Here is a 21,996-nt window from a genome sequence, read left to right on the forward strand (position 1 = left end):
ATATATATGCTTTTCCCACCTCAAATTCACATGCTAGGACCCATTGCTCAGTGTGAGAGTCTTAGTATATGCCTTTAATATCAGCACTTGGGAGACAGAGACAGAGGAAGATGGAATTCTGTGAGTTCAAGGCCAACCTGGTCTACAGAGCTAAGGACAGCAAGGAGTAAACAGAGAAACCCTGTCTGGAGAAAAATATCTCCATCCACGGCGTTAAGTTACAGCATTGGAGAAATCCACAACTCCCATGAGTCTGCCAGCTCCCAAATGTCGTGTCTTTTATATGCACTTTGTCCCCACGGTGTACTCTTCAATCCCCTTTCCCATCTCCTTAGTGGGATTTGGGTGGGAGTTTACGTAAATTTACCTGTTCAACTCCACTTAGCTTTCAAGGTACCATAATAATCAAAGCTGACCACACCTGTCCCACTCCAGCATCCCGCCATTTTCAAGGCAACTTGCAACTTCACATCATGGGCACACAGAGAGCCACAGAGCCCAGGGAAGTGTATCGAAGTAGACAATGTTACTTGTAACTTATGGATTCCTTGCTGCCGTGACAATATATTGACCAAAGCAAGTTGAGGAAAAGAGGAAGTAAGGGTTTGTTTTGGCCCATGGTAGTTATGTCTACCACAGCAGGAGAGCAAGAAGATGAGGCAGGCTTATGGTGTCTGCAGCTCAGCTGGCTTCCTCCTTTTATCCTTTAACTCAGCCCAGGACCCCACTCAGCATAGTACGCTGGGTGCAGATCCTAATTTTCACCTCTATAACCACATAGGCCATTTCTCTATAGTAAATCTTTTTCTCTACATATAAATCTTTTTCCTTTTTTTTTCTTTTTTTTTTTTTTTTTTTTTTTTTTTTTCGGAGCTGGGGACCGAACCCAGGGCCTTGCGCTTGCTAGGCAAGTGCTCTACCGCTGAGCTAAATCCCCAACCCCCATATAAATCTTTTGATATAATGGGAACCTCTCTCCACAAATATATACGTGTTTGCATTTATAAGCAATTAGCTATTTCATGTGTATGCATATGTCTGTATATAAGAAATTAAACACAGATAGCACAGGGAAACAATATAACCCCTTATTGGCTTTGTTTCTCTGGAGAAATCAGACTTTGAGGCCATTTGGACAAGGAACTTTCAAAGCTCTAGGAACTGGTGCACCGTCTAGGAGAAAATATTTACAATAACTAAGATATTGCCACCTCAGAGTATGCCTCTTTGGCAAAAGGACTATTTTGAATTGATTATTTGAAGACTTCCTGAAAACAATGTAGAATTTCTTCTTCAGTTAGAGAAATTTCCCTACAGCAAACCCTGGACCTTGAAGAAAGGAGGCCTGGGTCTCTGCAGGCTCTTGCTTATGGTGCTGTTCCTGGGCACCTGCCCCAGGGGGACAATAGTATGTACATCTGAACTCTCATTACCTCTTTGAGACTTGTCCCTCTCTCTGGGCATTTCCCATTTTTGATTCAGGTCTACATGTTTTTAAACTCCAGCTTGTATCTCTCTTGCTAGCCTCTCGTTTGGTCCAAGAGTCTGTCCGAAGAGCAATGGAGGACCAAGAGAATTTACTACCTTTCTTCCCTACGGGGCACAAGCTCTGAGCTGGCATACTGATTTTGCACTCTTTGACCCAAGGGCGTGGCTGGAGAACTGTCGGAAAGGGGTGACTGCAGAGTGGCAGAGCGGTCTTGAGTTCTGTCTGCCGCCAATGTCCTGGGCTACTTTCTGATGCCGTTTATGTTTAGGAGGAAGGGCAGGAAAGTCTCTGCACCCCAGGCTCTGCTCAAAGAAACAAGCCTTCACACGGACTATGTGACTTTCCACCGTACAGCACCATTGAGCCTGCTGCCCACCAAAGTAGTGACACATACTTTCCAGGCAACAAAGTCAAGAAGGCAGAAGGGAAAGCTATGGGCTCTCCTGGTCTTTTTCTCTTCCAAGGACGGGGTGCAGTTGAGTCTTGGTCCCTTGCTATCCAGCCTTTCCCGTCTTCCCAAGGATGAAACTGCTCAGATTAAATTCTCCTTTATTACCAACAACATCCCCTGTGTTACCAACATATATTCCACTCAGAAAACCCGGCAGGGATGTAAACAATGGTTTCTGGCCTTTTGGATTTCAGGAAGCAGAGATTCCAAGTTTAAGTTACTTTGGGGACCTGGGCTGCATTAACAAAAGCTAACACAGTAAAAATCTCGTCTTAGCGTCATCTCAGTAGAAAGCATATGCCTTTAAGTTGAATAAACTTAGCTTATGAAAATCTCATTACATTCCCTTTATGTTCCACATTTAACCTCAGACCAGGGAATGCTTGACTCATTCCTCATGTTTTCCACACAGACCAATGTTTAGAAATTACTTCTCTAAAGTCCATAATGAGGGAAAAAAATTTTTTGAGAAACCTTTATGTTAACTTCCAAGCAAGCCAATGCCCTACATGTTGGGGAGGGATAAGGAATAGGAATTAGATTTGCAGGCCCAAACTGTGTTGCTTGGACAGTGAACCTCTGTCTTGCTCCACCTTCAATGCTAGCAGTGGCTGTTTTTGGCTCTGGTACCCAAGCTCATTCTTCCTATGCAATGTGTAGACTACAAGAGGCACGTCTCTCAGAGACGAAGCTTTGATATGGGTTCGGCTATTCTTCTCACTGCCCCAATCAAGACCAGAGGACATCGGACTTGAGGTAGTTAGGAAAGAGAGGGGACATGAAAAGGTAAAGGGCCTCCCTCATCCTTCTGACTGGATTTCCACCCTCAGCGGGCTGACACCTAGTTTTGCTGTAACTGACCAGACAGCCAACAAAGGAACTGCCTTCTCTTTCCAAGAACTACCACAAAGGAAACCATTAAGAATGACCCATAGGCCATCCCTAGGTCCTCCCTTCTTGTGACATATGTGTACGTACAGATCCCCCTTGACCATGGTTTTTTTGGAGGGGGGATTCTGCTAGTTTTTCTGCTTCACCCTACATCTGCACAGTGTCCTCCAAAGTGTTTCCTCTTCAAGGACAAAGTCCTGCTGGTAAGAATAAAAGAAATACACCAACACATACCTTCCCTAATATCTAAACTTGGATGCAGACCAAGAAGATTCAAAGCATAGTGGCTGCTGGGGCTTACGTACACGCCTCTCCTAACCTGGACACTTGACTTCTTTAAGTGTATCTCATCTTCCTGCTCAATCAATAAACTCACTCTGCTTAACTTTGACTCCTCCTAAAGTTATTTTCTATAATGGATATCAAGGACCTAGGAGCACTCCCGGGGACTCTGGGATTCTGGCGGTGGGGGAGGGAGGTACTCCTCTCCTCCGGCTGCGTGCCAGAAATATCGACCGCTCCCCTCCCCCGCCTCCATGACTCCCCCCATCCACCCCATATGCACCTCTCAGCTTTTGCACATGCCCAGAACAACCCTATACTTTAGAGCCCCCATGTGAGAACGCCCCCCCAGAACATCCCTGGGAACCTCCCTGTCCCCTGAGCTTCCGTAACTCGCTTAGCCCCACTTGTTTCTCAACCACTTCCAGGCATTTCTGAATCCACCCACGTGCATCCACTGATTGGCAGCTAACACCTACATTGCTCACTACCATAGACACATCAGCTTTATGCCTTCCAGACATGTCCAGTTCAGGGCTTGGGCTGACTTCGGGTAGAGCAGGGTTGCTGCTGTCTTCCCTGCAACTCAGCCCACATGCAGGTAGGCTTACAAGAGTCAGGTGAGTGCCTCAGCCGCTCTGCCTCTCCTGGCTGGGGGAAGCTGCTCTATTATTTTAATGCTAGTCTCACCCTGATGCATTTATTCTGCAAGTTCTGGTCTCCCTCCAAGCCACTGCCTCTGCCATGCTGGCTGATGCTGTCTATAAACATGACAGTCTGGGGCTATATCGGGATTTTATGAGTCTCTGTGTGAAGCAGATTAAGATTCAGTGTGAAATTCTGCTCCTTTTGAAACTCCCCTTCCCACTGCTGCCCACCATTCAGTCATAGCAGCCCCGGTTGCCTCAGGGGCCAGATCCCAGTGATCTTCACGTTAACAATAGTCACAGCCTGTTAGAGAACAAGTAGTTAGCCGCCACCCTCCCTTCTCGTCCAGTCACTGTTCTTGAGTGATGGTGCCGCTTTTCCTAGTGCACAGGCACAGACAGAGGCTTCTGAGTAGTGCCGTTTCCTCCTCAAGGCTCCACCTCAAGCGAGTGTAGAAGGGTTGGCCAACCTGTTGGCCCTATCCAGTGCTGTATGGGGTTTGGCCTTAGGGGTTCCCTGCCCATGCAAACCAGGATTGCAAAAGGGGTCACTTCCAGTTAACATTAATCTTAGAGCCTGGAGTCCATGATCTTGGCTTCTAGGATTCTCAAGTGAGGGAGGACTGGATGATGCTTGTGAAGCCCCAGGGTACCAGCCAGAGGTGGGAGGTGCCTGCCTACCTGGATGCTTGGCTCCTTAGGTCATGTCTACGACTTACCCTAAACATGGAAAGACACTATGGAGGGGTGTGTGTGTGTGTGTGTGTGTGTGTGTGTGTGTGTGTGTGTTTTGACAGGGGTGTAACCTTGGTTCCAGTGCAGGCTAGGCAAGCACTCTATAGGGAGCTGCATGGCCAGTCTCCTGCAGTAATTTTGATTGGTGCTGGGTGCTGATAAGAAGCTGCATCCCCAGGGGGTAAGAGCTACCTCATAAGCTAACGAAACTAGACCTCTTCTTTAACTTCAGGAAGAGTTGCAGATGGGGAAGCCCCCACACATACATTTGATTTCTGAGTTTGGAACAGTCTCATAGCCCCCCAAACCCAGTCTCAGAGACACAGATTTCTCTCACTCTCCCAGGGATGTCCCCCCTCTCTCTCACCCCATTCCCCAGAGGTCAGTTCTGCTGGGTAGTGAGGACATGGGACCAGAAAGGGAAGCCCCTTGGGAATCTGTCTCCTGGAGTCCTGGTACTGCTTTTAGCGACTCAGGCCAGAGAAACAAGCCTTAAAATGAGGGGCTGTAGTTGGGGTCCAAGCTGGGGTTCCCGTGCTTGGAGACTGATGAGTCCTAGGCCTCCCAATTCAGGGCTCTTTCTTGCAGACTGGCAAATCAGACTGGCCTGGACCATAGCTATTTAAGGGAGGCCAGCTGCCTACTAGTGAGCAGAGTCTGCCCTTCACGGATTGAAACACAAGTGCAGGAACAGGAATGGGGTCTACAGGGTGACACTTGGCCTACAATTCCCAGATTAAAATGGGGGTGGGGAGCTTCAGCAAGGGCCTGGGAGCCTACAGATAACTGAATGACCCAAATCCTCAGTTTTACCAACCTAAACGGTACTAGGTCTGTTCTATGTTCACATCGGAAGTGCCCAGGCCCTGCCCCCATTTTACCTAATCTGGAAAATTCTATGATTAGAAAGTTGTATTCTTCTCCCAGCCAGCCCTGCAGAGCTCTGGAAAGTGGTTCCGGTTCTGAGTTTGGGAGGAATCCTTGGTGTACTTGGCACCTGGAGCATGAACCCAGCGGCCCCAGGGGAGGCTGGGAAGACAGGAGCATCAGCAAGAGCAGGTTTCCATGGAAACATGAGTCCAAGCCTGGGATCCAAATTCACCTTAGCTGTTCTGAGTGGCTCATGTGGCTCGCCCTGTGCAAGGGGTTCCTGACCATCTATACCTGGAGGCAACTCTCTCCACAGGGAGGCCCGGTCTATGGAGCGTGGCCCAGGCTGACGATGGCTGCAGTACCAGGTCTTAGTGACAGGATCCATTCAGTCCCCACCCTAACAAACCACCTGGACAGGAGGAGCATCCCACGAAGGAGCGAGCTGCAGAAGATTCTTGTCCAATCTCCCAGCTGGTTCACCGGAGAGAGGGAGTGAGTTAGGTCCAATTCCAACTGCTCACAGAAAACCACAATATCTTTCTGTTCGATCCTTCCACTGCCCCATCCAAGGCCCACAGCACCAACCCTCGACTGCCCATGAGCACATGCTGCTTCCACAAACTTCACTTTACCTGCTCTGCTTGTTTAGAGGTGGAAAACAAGAACCTCTGGTAGGGTGCTCAAGAACCCCCCCAGAGCCTTCATGTCTGCTCTGGACCCCTGGTTAGACCCCCTTTTCATAGCCTATCACAGGAGCCTCCAGAACCCTCTCCCTTTCTAGTTCTGGGATCCCCTTTGTGTGAATGATTCCACCAAGGGAGGAGCCTGTGCTCTGTCCTGTTGTTTCACACCTGAATCATGGGGTCCTCTAGCTATCCCTACTTCCCGTCCCAGAGGGCCCACGCCCTGGCCTGCCCCCCACATCGCTCATAGGTCTTAAGAGAGTTTTGCCAGTTGCAGAAAACTCAGAACCTAAAACTGGGAGTTGCCTGTAACTAGCTGGAATGAAGTGGAGAAGATCAGGGATGAGGTTCCCCGGCCTCTGCAGCTGTGTGGACCTAGGGTAAGGATGTCCCTTCCAGGTCTGTTCCTGGTCTGCTACGGAGGGAGACAGACTAGAACTTCTCCAGCTTGACAGCTGAGCCATCTTTCTGTAATTAATATTTCTTCTGGCTGAGGCTGTCAGTGGGAACCAGACAGAGCAAGAAGGGTGAAAACAAAAGAGGTTATGTTGGAATTCGCACAATGCACACACCCAGGCCCTGTCCACAATAAAGAGCCTCTTAAAACTGGGGCAGACTCGGCCAAGATCTGATCTCCACCATTGAAGCCAAGGGGAACCTGAGCTCTTCCCAGGGGCTTTGGCTGGAAAGAGCTGGGGTGGGCCTGGCAGGGAGGGGCCTGCACAGAACCTTGAGGCCAAGCCTGGTCTCCAGGGATTAGGCTCAACAAAAGAGCCTTATGCCGTGAGGAGCCCAGCGCCTGGCTTCCTGTGCTTGGTGACCCACACAGAACAGCCATCTGATTGCATCTGGACAAGGTTTCTCTCCTTCCCATCATGCCCCGAGCCTCTCTTGGCTGGCACTCAAACCCTGGCTGTGTCCATGGCCTGTGCCCCAGTCTTACCCATTCATGGAGAAATGAGGAAGGCTTGGCAGCTCTCGGGAGCTCTCAGAAGCCTGGCATACCTCTGGGGGCTTCTGGAATGAGCCCTACTTGTATAAAATTTCAAAGTTTCCTTCCTCTTCCCGAGTCTAGGCTGAAACTCAACTTCAGCATTTAAAGCAACAGCAGAATAAACCTCGTCCACTTCCCTCCCCAGCTCACAGAAACAAGAGCCTGGCAGTCTGACGTCAAAATCCAATGCTGGGTACTGAGGCCAGCTGACCTGGGAGGGACCAACACTGACCTGGGCCGCTGGCTGGCAAATCAGGCGCAGGCTGTTTCTGACTGGTGGTAGGTTAGCAAACACCAGCTGTTGCACCCTATGAGAGCATCATGAGGCCCACTGGCAAGTGCCAAAGGACACAGTGTCCTCCCGTCTCCAAAAACTGTAGGTGTCCATGCCTACAACATCTCTCACAGACTCCATGCTAAGCCATCTTCTACGCATCTAACAGAGTGGTTTAGCCCTTTTTACCACTTCCTTTTAAAATAATAGTTTAGGTGTCTATGGGCACATCTGCATGCACACATGCATGCCATAGTGTGCAGGGTATACGGGAGGCTAGAAAAGGGTGTTGGGTCCCTGGAGCTGGAGTGAAGCCATTATGAACCACTCCATGCAGGAGCTGGGTACTGAACTCGGGTCCTCTGGGTGAGCAGCCAACATTCTTAACTGTTGGGCTATTTCTCCAGCCCCTTCCTAACCTGCACACAATGCCTTTTTGAGGTAGGTTTTCCTGTAGCCCAGGCTGGCTATGTAACCTTGAAAATATGACCATTCTTCCTCTATCCCCCTAGTGCTAGAATTACACATGTACCCACCAGGCCTGGTTTATGCTTGGGATTGAACACAGGGCTTCATGCATACCAGGGAACTGTGCTACCTCCTCAACACACACACACACACACACACACACACACACACACACACACACACACACACACCCCTTTGTGGCTTTTTGAAACAAAATGTCATGTAACCCAGGATAGCTTAAAATTCAGCAGGCTGAACTTGAACTTCCCTAGCATGAAACTACAATTGTGTACTACTGTACTCACTCTACTTTTAGTCCCATTTTACAGGTGAGAAAATCAAGTCATAGAGGTTATAGTACTCTTGCATAGGATGGACTGGTGGTGGAGAGTGTTGGCAAGAATTGATTCTGGGACTCACCAGGAGCAACATTCACTGTGGGAACTGAAAGAATGTCCTCAAAAGGGCAGGGGAAGGGAGGCAGGAATCCAGCCCTGTCAGAAGATGCTAGCTCAGAGCCCCCAAGAGACAGATTCCAGTCCTGGAACACGCAGGCCTTACAGGAAGCCCAGGGACAGCAGACCTAGCCTAGAATCACAGAGTTCTTTCTTTGGTGGGGAGCAAAGCTGCCTGCCTCTAATTGGTGGGGAGTGGGGCTTTAGAGAACTCCAGCCCCAAATTTCCTAGGGAATTTTGGGAAACTGCAAGTAGCTGGTGGAAAGGGAGCATTTCCCAGCACATTCCCAGGCCCAGCCTGCCCCCTGCTGGCCAAAGGGAGGACATAAAAAGTCAACCGCCAGCAAAGGTAATCGTTGAGACAGGTTTCAAATCCAACTCAATTTGAAAGGTTGGCAATTGCCTGTAAATTTGTGTCATCCACTCCAGCCAGTCAACGAACGGAGAACTTTCCATTTCTGTCCATTTGCCAATGAAATCACTGCATGGAAGGAACTAAATGTGTGGAATATTCCAGTCACAGCTCGGGGTAGGAAGACGAGCGTCAAAATCCAGGAATAAACTAGCTGGGCTTCAGGCCCACCCCCAGCAGTGTGTTTCGGGAGTCCATTCAAGTCACATGGAAACAAAGACTGTGAGCGCCTTAGAAGACTGCCCCTTGACCCCTGTCAGCCAAGCCTTGGTGAGGGTCCTTGGAGTATGACCGTCAAGACATAAATGCCCAAAAAATTTAACTCAAAACTCAAGAACAGAATCTCAAGCAGTCTTACGTAGCTTAGATGGCATGCGACCCTTTTCTATCGGCACCATCAGGTCCACAAACATAAAAGCCCTTTCACAGTCACGTGATCCCACGGGCGATTTTCAATGAGGCGTATTTCGATGATCCGAACTTAGTCACTAACAGAATGTGGGGCTGGCTCTTTGCTGGCTTCTGGTATTGAAGGATTGGCAACAGAAAGTGCCAAGTGTTGCCTAGAAGCCCGGGCTTCTATCTAAAGCAAGAATGAATGTCGAGGCCACAAGCAAAGTAGGTACTGGGCTCTTTGAGCTGGACTTCAAAATCAAGCCCCCACTCACCTAATAACCAGTATTATGAGCCCCTGAGGGTGGCCCCAATCTTTGAGAGGTGATTAGGTCACGAACACTGTGATTTCATCCTGTTACCAGAGGCCACTGTCTGGATGTCTGGACCTAGGGTTTCCATCTTCTTGGAGCATATTTAAAGAAAAAAAACTACAGAAGAACTTTAAAATGGTGGAGAAACTTTATTCAGAAGCAAAGCAATAGTACAAACTGGATAGGATGCCAGTGGCGGCAGGTTCTTAGAGCTGTGGTACTCAGCAGCATCGGTCTGTCTGGGACTTCCTTTTAGGAGGTCCATGTGAAGGAGGAGTTAGTTACTAAGGTGCATACCATGGATGGATCTCTGTTTCCACTGACAGATTTGAATTCTGCACACCTCACTACCTGTGTGCATCCTTTCCCATGATGCATCTGACTTTAACCATAGGCCTACCCAGTTATGCACAGGCATAAGACTACCTCAGTTAGGGTTTCTATGGCTGTGATAAAACACCAGGGCACAAAGCCTGGGAGGAAAGCGTTTATTTCATCTTATGTCTTGTAGTCCATCATCCCGGGAAGTCTCGGCAGAAACTCAAGGCAGGAACGTGGAGACAGGATATGATGGACATGAGTAGTGTGCTGTTTGTTGACATGCTTCTCATGAATTGCCTGCTCCGCTTGCCTTCTTAGACAATCTAGGATGCCCTGCTAGGGGGTGGCACCACGCAAGTGCGCTGGGCCTTCCTATATTAATCGATGGAAGCATATTCTCAGTTAGGATTTTCTAATTATGCCAAGGTCTGTGTCAAGTTGACAAAAAACAACCAGCACACATGACAAAGAGGACGCTTGGTCTTCCCTATTGCCATGCACCACAAACGAGTTCAGGACACAACAGCCCCTACCTACCACACTCAGACACGCTCTGCTGCAGATTCAAATAAAAATGGGATACAAGTCAAGGAGTTGCTAAAGGTTGCCAGGAAGAAGTAACCCATCCTGTGGTTTGAAGTGGGTTGTTCGTGCAGCTCAATGCAGGTAGATGTGTCCTAGGTTTCTAGGCACTCCATTAGGAAAGAGGTGGGTAAGTAGTCCCAAACACAACTTTTGCTAGCAATTTCCATCAAGTCCTTGATTCTTTGAATACACGGGGTCAGAAAGGTTTTCGTCCAGGTATAGGGACAGTGGGATGTCAGTGTGCAGGCAACAAATTCATTTCTCTCTCTCTCTCTCTCTCTCTCTCTCTCTCTCTCTCTCTCTCTCTCTCCCTCCCTCCCTCCCTCCCTCCTCTCCTCCTCTCACTTAGATTTCAAAGCCCCTTCATCACCTGAGCCCCTTCATCACCTGCAGAGAGTTCTCTGGACTCTTGTGACCCTGCTCCAGACACATGGCTCGGGGAATTAGGACAAGAGAGAAGGGAGTCCTGTCTCCCACTCCCCTATCTGACCTCCATCTAGAGTGACTGGCCCTGATGAGGCTTCCTGGAATATGGTCTTCAGTACTGGGGTCACAGAACTCCTGAATAATCAAGGACAAGTCAGTCACCCTATGACCAAACACTCTCTGGGGTGAGAACAGTTACAACAGTACTGACCCACAACAGTAGAAGCCTCCTGGGAGGAAGGACTTTCCCCGAGGATGTATAAGGCCCTTCATCCTCTCCCATCTCTGAGGATGAGCGGGTTGATTTCTCTTACACCCTGTATCCATACTTGAACTTGGCACATTCAACTGGGGCAGGAATACAATTTGCTTTCTTGGATGCCCAATTATTTATGAATTCCTAATCTGGGGGCAGCAGAGCTCTGACCTCATTGCTGGTAGCAGTCCTATCCAGCTCTTGAAGTTCAAGACTCTTCAGAGCCTGCAGGACAGCGACACTTGGCCCATTTTCCCCTGGATCTGGCAAACTCTGAGTGTACTTCTCTGAGTATTTCAAGCCTCGCCATTTCTCACAAATGTTCTTGTCTCCCTTTGTTTGAAGCTCTTTTGCTGACGAGCCTGGTGCCGCTAACTTGCTGAGCTTCTGGGCACACCACTGCTCTGAGCTGTACTGGGCTTTTCCAAGTTCTGATGTTTGACCCCTTTCCCTTCTGGAAGCAATGTTTCCCCTTGCCATCTGCTGGCATTAGTCAGAAAGGGGAGTGGATGTTGAGAAAGGGGGAGATTCTTCTGAATCTTTCTGAATCTTTTGCATGTTCCTAGAACAAGGTTCTTGAACTATAAGGCTAGGTAATCTTAACATTTCGTTTCAATGGCAGTTTATCCTAGGGTGGTTAGTATGGATTGACTCCAGCTCCCGAAACAATTGGAGTCTTTGGGGGAAGTTAGAGGTTAGAGGAGCTGTGCGTAAAGCTCAGTTGGTAGAATGTTTGTCTAGCACACACAAAGCCCTGTGATCTGTTCCCAGTAGTGCATAAACCGGCTGTGGTGGTGTACACTTGTGAGCCTAGCACTTGGAAAATAGAGGCAGAAGGATCAAAAGTACAGGACCATCCTTGGCTGCACAGAGAGTTCAAGGTCAGCCTAGGATATGTAGGACCCTCTCTCCAAAAGCAAGGATCCTGGTGTCTATTTTTTCCTATTCTGTTGCAGGGAGACACAGGTGGCTCTGCCTGTCCTGCCATCATGGATGACTCCCAGCTTATGAATCCCTTCTTGGAAAGAGACCAAGTGCCCTAATGTTCTGCCCCGACTGTGAGATATCAACACCCTGTGGTGTGTGACATTCTGCCCTGTCTCTTGATGATCAGTATAACTGGCTTTTGGCAAACATGTCACAGCAGAAGCTTGAAGTAGTACGTGTATTTTCCATTTTCTTGCTCCAAGAGGAAAGCAACACGAGGCAGAGCCAGGTGACCCCAGAATTTCTGCCACATCCCTCCTAGAAGAGCCAGCCTGTGGCTGGCAAGCACACAGGCAAACAAGCTCAGCCAGGAGACCTGCCCAGCTGAGCCTGCCCACGTCCCTGACCAAGTCCCTGACTCTAGTTACAATGAACACTGTGACATTAGGATGCTGTGGTTGGTGGGGATTTTGTTTTTCTTTGGGGGGGGTTGGGGTGTGGTGTGTGTGTGTGTGTGTGTGTGTGTGTGTGTGTGTGTGTGTGTGTGTGTGTGTGAAGTTCATACAGCTGTACTGGAAAGGGGGACACAAACATGTAGAGGCCAGAAGTCAGGGCTGGAGCAATGGTACAGTGGTTAAGAGCACTGACTGCTCTTCCAGAGGTCCTGAGTTCAATTCCCAGCAACCACATGGTGGCTCACAATCATCTTTAATGGGATCTGATACCCTCTTCTGGTGTGTTTGAAGACAGTTACAGTGTACTCATATATACGAAATAAACAAATAATTCTTTAAAAAAAAATAGTCCAGAAGTCGACACTGTGTGTCCTTCCCCAGGATCATCCCACCCTGTTTTTTGAGACAGTGTCTTTTACTCATCTGGAGCTCATTTCTGGCTAGGGTGGCTGGCCAGCTAGTGACAGAGATGCTCTTGTCTCTGTGTGCCAACAACACTGAAAGTGAAAGCAAATGCTGTCACGCCAGCTTTTGTACTCTGGCTCAGGGATTGAACTCCAGTCCTCATGCCTGTGAAGCTAACACTTTATTGAGTGACTCATCTCTCTTGCCCTGTCTGTCTGCATACGTCTTCACATCACCTCAGGTTGAGTTACCTCATCTCTGAGCAGTCATTGCCGTCAGTGAGTCTGAAAGCTACAGCTCATGGAGCAATTGTGCATCTGGGATGCTGTAAAGAACCTTGTTTAGACACAGCTCGTTAACTTTTCACCACGTCCTTGTGACATGGAGATGTTTTACCTAGGAGGAGACTAAGCTACAGTGAGATTAACTGAGTGGACCAAAACACACAGCCTGTGCTACATTAACTTTGTGTCTGTGTGTGTCTGTGTTTCTTTGATAAGTGTGTTGAAGTGATGGCATAAGATATGACATAGACATAATATGATTGACGTGACTTGCTAATATGATATGATGAAGGGTGGTATAGCATGACATTTCATGATATGACATGACACTGCATGACATCATAGGAATGACATGACCTGATATGATATATGCTCAACATGACATGATGATATGCTACAGTAAGATTGACATAATCGCGACATGATTAGTCATGGCATGGGGTGATCTACATGGTATAATATAGCAAGGCATGAAAAGATATTACTGGCATGACATGACATTTAATTGACATCTAGCATGACATGACATGATATAGTATGATATAATTGACATGACATGACATGTTATATAATGTAATATATAATATAGTAAGATGTTTGCCATGGCATGATATATGATATACATTATTGACATGTGACATGGCATGATATGGTATGACATGATTAGTATGACATGAAATATGTGGTTGACATAATATGGCATGACTACATGATATAATATGATATGATATATGATTAACATGACCATTGATGCTATTGATAGAACATGAAATGGAGTGATATAGCACAGTAGGGTATGAGTTATATGACGTGATATCGATTAAACCAAACACATGAGAATGACTGGAAAAGGTGATTTTGTGTGTGTGTGTGTGTGTGTGTGTGTGTGTGTGTGTGTGTGTGTGTGTGTGTGCAACACTTTCCTTTAAGTATTGGGCTTTGAATCCTTTCCTCTTTTTTATGTTTCTTGGAGGTGAGTATTTTAGTAAGATGGAGCCCTGTGGTAGAGGCAGGCCAGCATGCTGAAGTTCTGGGCTTGCTCTCCAACACAGATAAGATGCGTCATTTTTAAAGCTCCTCTCCTCCAGTATTTACTGAATTCCTGTATCTCTCAGATAACACGGATGTCAGGCTTTGGAACTGCAGCCTTTGCACTTTTATTGCTATTTACACAAGTCCTTTTGGTCCATCAACCTGGAAGAGTAGCCATTGAAGGCCACTTTCTACTAAACGCACACCTGCGTGCAGACTGAGATCTGGATCCGTTAGAGTGGGGCTGTGTTAGAGCAACATGGAGCCTCAAAATACACAGTAGCACAAACACAAGAGAGATGATCTGTGGGTCTAGTTGAGAGAGGCCACACACCTAACAAAAACTGTCCCCTCCTCCATCCCCAGCAGCCAATAACCTTCGGTTAGGAGCTGAGCCTTGTGGGACCCTTTGCTGTCTGAGCTGGAATTTTGACCAGCCTAACCTTGTGCAGGTCTTGTTCAGGCAGACGCAGTTGTGAGCTCATGAGGACAATGGCCCTGCCATGATGAGAGAGAGAGAGAGAGCATTTCCCAAGAGTCTCCCCAACCTCTGGCTCTTCTAAGCTTCCTACCTCCTCATCTGCGATGTTCCCTGGCCTTTGTGGGGGCTGGCATGGCTGGCCCATTCTTAATGATGAAAATTTGCCTTTGCTATTCAGATTCAGTCCCAAAGACTCAATTCCAGGCTCAGGCACCGTAAATTCCGATTAGCTCTTCCAAACTCAGCTGTTCTCACAAGTCTTCAAGTCATTACTTCTGTTAATGGAGTTGAGCTGAGTGCTACTCGTAAGGTTTGAAATTCTCTGAGATGAAAGGCTGAGTCTCTAGGGTTCCTGGGGCCTCTAATCCTTGGAATGATCTTCATTGGGCTCTATTTACCTTTGTCCCTGAGGTGGGCATCTTCTCATCAGAATTTGAGACAAGTTTTCTGTAGCCTGATCTAAGGATGTGTCCATTGGTAAGGCTGTTATCTCCTTATAGGCTCTCTTCACTCTCAACCATCTCCTGATGATGCTGGGAAGGGTACAGCTTTCAGAGAACATTCTTCCTACTGAGGAGAAGAGCCTTGTTGGAGGCTCTGAAGAGCTAGGGAGGCCCCAGGATGAGAAGGTCAAGATTCCACAAGGACATAAGTGGAAGGACTATTTATACTTCGCATCTGGGAATATAAGATCAGTAAGAATACACCTCAAAAAAAACCACTTAAAAATAGAACTACCATACAATCTTAATATACCACTCCTAGGCATATGTTCAAAGGAAATGAAGTCAGCATACCACAAAGAAACTTGCACATGAGAGTTTATTGAAGATTATTCACAGACCCAAGGTACGGAACCAGCCTCCATCAACAGACGAAGGAATAAAGAAAATGAGAAGCGAATACCCAGCACAGCTTCATTCACCCCCGAGAAGATGCCTGGAAATAAGGAAGGTTCAAAGGACAAAAATCACATTTTCTAGCATATGCAGTATCTAGATTACAAACATGGCCGCACTAGTGCATACACATTTTGGAAGGAGGAGAGGGACCAGGGTAGGCAGAGGGAGAACAAGAGAGGGGGACAGGGAAGCGAACATGAGTCAACTGTAACAATATACGGAAGGAAGCTGTCATAATGAAGACCACCGCTTGGTACAGCAATTTTAAAAGATGAACAGAAAGGTTAATAGCTGACAATTTTCCCAAACTGTTGAGACATTGATGCACAGAACTTAAAAAAAAATCAGCAAATGACCTAAGCAGGATAAACACAAAAGAAACCATACTTGTTATAATTAAACTGATAAGGTAATGCATGAACATATTTTTTAAGTTGCGACAGGAGCTTGGCATGATGGTGCATGATTTGGTCCCAGCACTGGAGAGGCAGAGACAGGCAGATTTCTGTGAGTTTGACACCAGCCATTTGTGTGTTGCAAGTTCTAGGCAAAATAGGAATACACAGTGAGATCCCATGGGAGGGTTTTTTGTTTTTTGTTTTTCGGGGTATTTTTTTTGTGGATTTTTAAAATTTACATTTCAAATGTTATCCCTTTCCCCCACCCAACCACCCACCCCTTCCTGCCTCCCTGCCCTGACATTCCCTTACACTGGGGAGTCCAGCCTTGGCAGGACCAAGGGCTTCTCCTCCCTCTGGTCCCCAAAAAGGCCATAGAGCTCATTTTTTTAAAAGCCACAGAGAAAGTACCCTCTTTGGTGGGGCAGCAGTAACACTGCCAGCAGCTTTTCAACAGAAATGCTGTGCTTACTACACCAAAAGGAGAACCAGCCTGTAATTCTATGTCGGATCATACACCCTGTCTTATGAGCACTGCTATGAGCAGACACCGTGACCAAGGCAACTCTTATAAGACAACATTTAATCGGGGCTGGCTTACAGGTTCAGAGGTTCAGTCCATTATCATCAAGGCAGGAGTATAGCGGCATCCAGGCAGATGTGGGGCTGGAGGAGCTGAGAGTTCTACCTCTTCATCCAAAGGCAAACAGGAGAAAACTAGCTTCCTGACAGCTAGGAGGAGGGTCTCCACGCCCACCCCCACAGTGACACACGTCTTCTAACAAGGCCAGGCCTTGTCACACAAAGCCACACCTCCTGATAGTGCCACTCCCTGGGCCAAGGATATTCAAACCACCACACAGCTTTCAAAAACAAAGGGATTTGAGTTAGCCTTTTAGCCTCTGTGACAGACACCCAAGATAAATAATTTAACCGTAAAAAGGTTTATTTTGGCTATCAATCTTTGAGATTTCGGTCTACAGTCACTTGGTTCTGGGCCTCTGGGCCTGGGAGTGAGTCAGTTCATCCTGGCAGAGGAATCCCCTCATGGAAGCCAGGAAGCAGCCAAGAAGGAGACAAAAAGAGGAAGGGAACTAAACACCCTTCAAAGACTATCTCCCACCATCTCCCAATCATACTATTAATAGATTAGGCCATTGATGAAGTCAGAGCTCCTGGTGACCCACCACCCAGTTCCTCCAACAAGTTCCTAAACTTCCAAAGTTCCTTCAATAGAGCCTTCAGCTGGAAACCAATTATTCAAACATCTGAGGTTGTGACCTCACTCACTTGGACACACATGCATGTGCACACACACACACACACACACACACACACACACACACACACACAGAGGCTACCTACAAGAAACAATGTAAAAAGAGGTCTGGCCATAGGTCATGTAGCCCAGTGGGTAGAAAGCCTGACTAGTGTGTAAGGGGCTCTGGGTTGCATCCAAACAAAGTGAAAGTGACAGTACTGGCTATGTGAGCATTTACAAGCAGATGCCACAGAAGCCAGGAAAATGTCACAGCCTTAGCTCTAGGATCAGCCTTAACACCCATGAGGGAAGCTTTGACCTACATGAAACCAAGAAGCCCTGGGCAGAGTGAGCCCAACAGCACTACTCCTTCCAAGAAAACACCGGAAACACAAAAGACAGGCCCAGAATAAACCAGGCTCTGCTCAGGAAAAGCACAAAAGGGCATAGAGTTAAAAGTGGAACCCTCCCCAATCAGATCCCACCAAAGTCAGTAAACCCCTCCCCAATTCCAAAGAAATCATTGTTTCTACGACTGGGGATCTTTCAGCTCCACAGGGACACATGAACACACTCTGGAAAAATGTCAAGAGAACTCAAAACCAACCAGCACTGCTTTTTTATTTATTATTTTTCAATGTGCATACGAAGTAATAGTTTTCCTTGCAGCATTTTCTACATGGTCTTCTACCTCTCAACCCCTCCCCCCAGGCCCTTCACCTCCCTGGATTTCTCTTCCATTTCCATATCATTTTTTTAAAGTTACAGGCCTCATTTCCACTCAAAATAGGAGAAGTAAGTAGATGCAATCATTGGGGTGACTGGGTCCCCAGGCCCTTACTAGCAATGTTCCAGATCAAATTACAAACCCAATGTTTAAAAAGATTAAGTGCGGGGCTGGGGATTTAGCTCAGTGGTAGAGCGCTTACCTAGGAAGCGCAAGGCCCTGGGTTCGGTCCACAGCTCCGAAAAAAAAGAACCAAAAAAAAAAAAAAAAAAAAGATTAAGTGCATAAAAGGGAATAAAAAAGTACATTGAAAGAACAATATTCTAAGAAAACAAAATTGTAGTCACATATGAAAATGAACCAAATTATAGTTTGGGAACTAAAAATAATTCCTCCCAAAACCATTTAAAGTTTAACAGTTTTGATAGCACAGTCGATGGTATAGACCCATAGTAGGCTTTAGTGAGCTGTGAGGTAAACAAATGGGATTTTATGGAGGCTGCGCTGATGGGGGGTGGTGAAAAACTACAAGAGACTGATGGACATGGAGGAGGGAGTGAGGAGGGAAATCAGGAACACAGGAAGATTCTGACCACAGTGGAGACCCATCCATATGTGTCCTGGATGCTGGTATGCTGGGAGGCCAGGAGGCCGGGATACCGTGAGGCTGTGAGGCTGTGAGGCTGTGAGGCTGGGAGGCTGGGAAGGTGGGAAGGTGGGAAGGTGGGAGGCTGGGAGGCTGGGAGGCTGGGAAGGTGGGAGGCTGGGCGCTGGGAGGCTGGGAGGCTGGGAGGCTGGGAGACTGGGAGGCTGGGAGGCTGGGAGGTTGGAAGTCTGGGAGCCTGGGATACTGGATGCTGGATGCTGGATGCTTGAGGCTGGGAGGCTGGGAGGCTGGATGCTGGGAGGCTGAGATGCTAAGAGGCTGGGATGTGGGATGCTGGAGGCTGAGGGGATGGGAGGCTGGGAGGCTGGGAGGCTGGGAAGGTGGGAGGCTGGGAGGCTGGAAGTCTGGGAGCCTGGGGTGCTGAATGCTGGAGGCTGGGAGGCTGGGAGGCTGGATGCTGGGAGGCTGAGATGGTAGGAGGCTGGGTTGTGGGATGCTGGAGGTTGGTGAGCTGGGATGCAGGATGCTGGGTGGCTGGGATGGGCACAGCCTATCCTCTGGACACTAACTTGGGCTGCTGAGGTAAGACACTAATGAGTCACCTCTCAGTGGATGCGATGCAGGTTCCCATTAGACAGTGACTAGAGCAGCCTCTACTACAAAGGGGAAGCTCTGAATGAAGAGCTTGGGCAGCTGGATAGACCCAAGGAGTAAAGCCCAGGATCACAAACTAGACCTTCCAAAAATGTTCAGTGTCTAGTCAGTATTCACCCAATATCCTGGCATCTGGGATCTGATTGGGGTGAGCTTGGCTTGGCTTCTTGTGGAAACTGTGGGTTCCCCTAGATCTGTATTGTTGTAGCTTCTGTAGCTCCTCTGCCCTGGGTACCCCAAACCCAAAGCCATGTGTAATGGCTAATTTGACTAGATGAAGGAACTGGAGAAGTAAGCAGGAGGCTAGTAAAGTGTTCCTCTGGTGAGTTGTGTGTCTGTGAGAAGACAGAGGGGAAGGTGGGCAATGCCATCTGAAATCCCAATAGGAGGCTCAAGTAGAATGACACAGAGGAAAGAGAGAAACCATACTGCTTACTCTCTTACTCACTCTCCTTCCTAGTCACCATGATGCAACCTGCTTTTCTTGGCCACGCCCTCCCTGCCATGCTGCACTAAAATCTCTGAATCTTTGAACCCCAGGAAATTCTTCCTTAAGTTGTTTGTGTCAGGCATTCGGTCCAGTGATGAGAAAGTTAACCAACATTCCAGACCAGTCTGGCCAAGCAAACCTCGTCCCTGCTGGAGGGACAGCAAAGGGTCATGGGAGGAAGAACCCAAAAGCAGACAGATAGGGAAGGACAGGCTTGCCCCACTTGGTCATTGCAAAGCAAATTGAGACCCTATTGTCAAGATGGTAGTCCTGGACCTGTGTCCAAGCTAGATGCTAGATGGTGATTAGCTGCAGGGGCAGCATGGGAAAGGGGCGGGATCGAGTGAGTCACAGTTCCCTAGGCTGCTGAATCCCTCTCCGTTTAGGAAGGGAACTGTCTGAGATCTGGATGGGAAGGGTCTGAGAGCACAGACTAAGAGGTCAGAGGTGTAGAAGCTATTGCCTGGAACTAGGCATCCATCCAGCAGGGAGGAGGGAGGAGAAGAGAGAGCGGAGGGGAGGTTTGGGAGAAGCAGAAAAGGGAGGGTGAGGACAGAGCTGAGGGGTGTGAGAGCCCTGCTGATCTGCGGGTGGAACCTAATGCTGTCACGGGCCTTCCCACTTCCTCCAGTGGGCCTCTGGCAGAGGCACAATCCCTCTGGTGTCTACAGTCATGGCGGCTTGCAGAAGGCTGGCTCTAGGGGAGATGGAGGAGGGGGATCCGGCTACTACTAGCTACAAAGACCCTTGCAGGGACCGTGTCTCAGCCTAGCCCATTCTCAGCTGTGCCGTAGGTCAGAGATGGACAATGGTGAACAGAGGCCGGGCCACCATCTGTGCACCTTCTTCCAGCCTCACTTTCCTGAGGGTGCTGTTGGCACGCTCTATAGGACTTTCTGTAAGCCTCTCCTGACTCGCTACTAGGAGAATCCACAGTCGCTGCTGGGTCTCTTCAGAACCACATCCCAATGACTGGTTTCAAACATGTCTTTCAAATACCCCTTTGTTGAGGTTAACCCTGACCCGGGTCAAAGGTGATCCCTGCATTTAAAAGTTTTGTTGGGGTTACTTGCTCAAAGTCTAGTAAAGGCCTTTTTGATGCAATACCCATGTTAACCACAAGAGGGCAGTGCAGGGCTGCCTTTTGGATCTTCCTGGTAGCTAGCACGGGAATCCCAAGGTGCTAGGGAGGGAACTGCCCACTTGGCCTCCCAGTCCCCACCCTCTCTTCCGCACTCTTTTGCAAAGACATTGTAGGAATTGGTGGCTGGAGCAAGTGTGTTGTTTTCAAAGTCACTAGAGGACCCTTTGAAAACCTCTAGATTCCTCCCCAATCAGAAGCCGGGAAACTGAGGCTGTCCAACTATAGAAATACTGCTGAAACCACTGTGTCTGGGGATGGGCCAGCTCTTGTAGAAGAAGCAAGTAAGCCTTGAAGTTGGCCTTGAGGTAAATAAGGAACCAATGCTATGGAGCGAGAGTGTGGACGGAGGTAGAGCGAGGATCGTGGGTGAGGAGAAGCCGGGGTGGGGGAGTGACACGGGGAGAGGACACTGACCTAAGCCGAGTCCTCGTAGGCTGCCTTTTAAACAACTTCTGGCTCCTCGCTCCACTCAGGAAATTTCCAGAATTCCATTTTGCTGAACGTGCTGTCCATGGGAGGAGTTCCCCGGATTATCTCATGTGGAAGCAGGAGAAAACAAGCAGTTGCTATGGCCACCATGGAGAGATTCAACGGCCCCGCTGTGGGCTGGAGGGCAGCCCTGGAAGAAATCAACCTCAACCTCATTCCTCCACCATGATCTGAAGCCACAGCAGCCCGAACGGTTGACCACAAGGCTCTTAGGCCAACTTAAGGGCTGGCTGGCCGTGACAACCCAGCGTCCCTAGCCTCTGCGATAGCCTCGTCTGGGGTATAGGATCCGCACCACGACACACAGAGCCTGTTGTCCAGTGAAAGAGGGATGCAGAGGGCAGGTAGAGGAAGACAGTGAGACCCCTACGGCACTTCCATGGGGGCAGAACCGGGTTAGAGCCAAGAGGGACCCCGCTGGTTGTTTCTTGGGCTTTTGTGAGTGAATGCCATTAAAGCTGCCACCTGGCCTGACCTTGGCCCTAACTACCTACCTGGCACTCTACTTTTAGAACTGCCTGGCCTCGAAGCACAGACGTGGTCCTCTGGCCTCCTTCGGAACCTTTCACAGACTGCCTTGAGAAGCTGCAGTTAGGACTGTCTCTAAGCTCAAGTCCCAGCTCTGCCTCCCATTGCCTCAGGACCCCATGGGTTCTTTGCCCCCCCCCTTAGTATCCATTCTAAGGCCTTCATACTGGAACCAGAACACAGACAGGACCTGCCCCAGAGGTTGAGGGAGAGTCCAGTGAGAAACTCACAGGTGTCCTCTCAGGGGACCTGGAACCTACCA

This window comes from Rattus norvegicus, chromosome 1, assembly GCF_021556685.1.
Source record: "Rattus norvegicus strain SHRSP/BbbUtx chromosome 1, alternate assembly SHRSP_T2T, whole genome shotgun sequence".
Taxonomy (NCBI): domain Eukaryota; kingdom Metazoa; phylum Chordata; class Mammalia; order Rodentia; family Muridae; genus Rattus; species Rattus norvegicus.